Raw genomic sequence first — 2,744 nt, forward strand, 5'->3', positions numbered from 1 at the left:
CAAGTGCTAAAATAATCCTGCTAATAAGATTGTCTTAGATTCATATATTTTTAACGGTAAGTTTAATACTTTTTTGTATTATAAAAAGGTATGAAAAATAAAACTTCTTATTCGGATCTGACAGCTAAAAGTAAAAACTACTCAGTAATTAATTTTAGTGTCGACTGAAGGCTAAAGCCACTTAGACCATTGCATAAGTTCTCACCCATCATTAAGGCCCCAAATATCAAAGCTATCCAATTAATGTTATATATGTAACTTTCTTTTTTGCCATTTGCAATTCTTGTCAATGGGTTTGTTTTATTTCAACCTATCTCATGGGCTAATATGGTTTGCGCAATTAATAGAGGTTCGGTTCAAGGTCCTGAGGCTCATGTCACTGAAGACATAAAAGATATTATTCGGCTTTTGAGAAGTGGCTCAGTTCGCTACACTTCTCGCTTGGAGAACGGTGTAGCCCATTTTCTTGCCAATTATGCTATTATTTTTGTGCTCTCTCTGTTTGGATTGGTTATATTCTTAGGTCTTGTTCGCTTTGTAGATTTAAATTTTCAATTCGAGTTAAGATGTGATATTTTCTGAGAGTTTTTAACTGTAACAAAAAAAATTAAATGTGACATTTTCTAAAAACTTTTAATTGTAAAAACCTAAAACTAAAAACTCGAATCGGTGAAATGAATAAGACTTTAGTTGTTCAAGCTTTGTGTGAGGATGGATTCTTCTTTTATTGAATAATTTAGTAGCTCATTTTACCTTAAAAAAAAGTTTTATAGTATTAGGAAAGAGTTTAGAATTGGAATATGCATGTATTGGAATTTTCAAATTTTATACTTCGTTTTATAAATGCTATTTGAATGTTTTTATTGACTTGGAATTAGGTTTATGATATATCGTTAAAAAAAAAAAAATCTACGAGTCTAGTTTAACTTGGCTCTAGTTTTAGTTTAATTAGATGATTGTACAATTTATTACGATTTTTTAAAGGAACAGAGAGGTCAAGTTGACAGATATAGACTCCGTTCATTTCACTGATTCGAGTTTTGTTACAGTAAAAACCTTTCAGAAACAGTCACATTTAACTTTTTTGCTATAGTGAAAAGCTCTCATATCTACGAGTCTAGTTTAACTTGGCTCTAGTTTTAGTTTAATTAGATGATTGTACAATTTATTACGATTTTTTAAAGGAACAGAGAGGTCAAGTTGACAGATATAGACTCCGTTCATTTCACTGATTCGAGTTTTGTTACAGTAAAAACCTTTCAGAAACAGTCACATTTAACTTTTTTGCTATAGTGAAAAGCTCTCATATAAGTCACATATCAATTTAAATTAAAAACTCGAATCAACGAATTAAATAGGCCAATAGAATTTAAGTTCATAGTTTTGGCCAATCAGTTCACATGCTGCTTGTACGGGTCGACCGCTCATTACTATAATGCACTGTTTTGTATGCACAGTATCATCCGGATGTATAATCAGTATTGTGGTAACAACTTTTATTCCAACATTGGAATTGAGCAATTCAAGCAGCGTTGGAAAGATAACAGAAAGATCTACAACTTTAAATGAAATGTTAGTGCAGGGTTGGCATTGGGGGCTAATTTGCAATCCCAATTTTCTATTGGGAGGAACCACAAGATGGCTGTTCGTGCAGGGTTGAACAACAAGTTCAGTGGACAAATTTCGGTTAGGACAAGCTTGTATGTGAACTCCTCAAGGCAAACTTGAATGATTTCTCTTGGCAAAAAACTAGTATGAATTGCATATATTTGATAGAGAATGAGAGACGTTTACTCTACAATGCCAAGATTGAAGGTCTGTATTTTCTTCACAAATTTTACACTTTTGGACATTCTGGTTGCCTAAAATTTATATGGGTTCTTTTGTGCAGTTAATTACTATTCAGTACTATAGTCTTAAATGAAGAGAAAAAAAAAAAAAAACACTAAACTCTCACATCTATCTGCAATGTTTACACGAAGTCTAAGAAGAACAAGGAGCAGCCCACAAACTTCCAATTGGAGGCTACAGTGACCAGATTACACCCCGGACGTGCATTAGATACCTTGTCAACTTGTTGGATTCGCTCGAATTCCATGTCGGAAAATATTTTACGGAGCAGAAATAATTTCAATGACAAACACTACTCTGATACGAAGGAAAACGACATGATTTTGATTGGAAAAAAAAAAAAAAAAAAAAAACTAATAGATGTGAAAGCTTGGTAAGAAAATATAGCAATGGCAGCAACATATAGTACTTGAAATGAAAGGAAAAGCTACCACCAGACATTTGTTGCATTCCCTCAAGGTTCCACCTCATTTCGAATGCATTTAACCGCGCAATAAAGACTTCATATCTACAAAAAGACAGGCTAATAATTGTGAAAAAGTAACAAAATGGAAATAGATGACAAATAAATAAAGCATTCAACCTAGTAGAGAGAGTATTTCTCGACAGCAGGCCCGGGCCAGAGGATCTTACAAATGCTCCCGACAATAGGCAGAAGCGCAACGAGCGCGTTTTGAAGCTGTTCTGAGCAGCTTGTCCTAACCGAAATTTGTCCACTGAGCTTGTTGTTCAACCCTGCACGAACAACCATCTTATAGTTCCTCCCAATAGAGAATTGGGATTGCAAATTAGCCCCTAGGAGTACGTTTGATTCATAGATTTAAAATTATAATTTAAAATTATTTTTAATTTATATATATTTTTTATAAAAAAAATATTATAACGAATCACGA

This window comes from Morus notabilis, unplaced genomic scaffold, assembly GCF_000414095.1.
Source record: "Morus notabilis unplaced genomic scaffold, ASM41409v2 Scaffold409, whole genome shotgun sequence".
NCBI classification, from domain to species: Eukaryota; Viridiplantae; Streptophyta; class Magnoliopsida; order Rosales; family Moraceae; genus Morus; species Morus notabilis.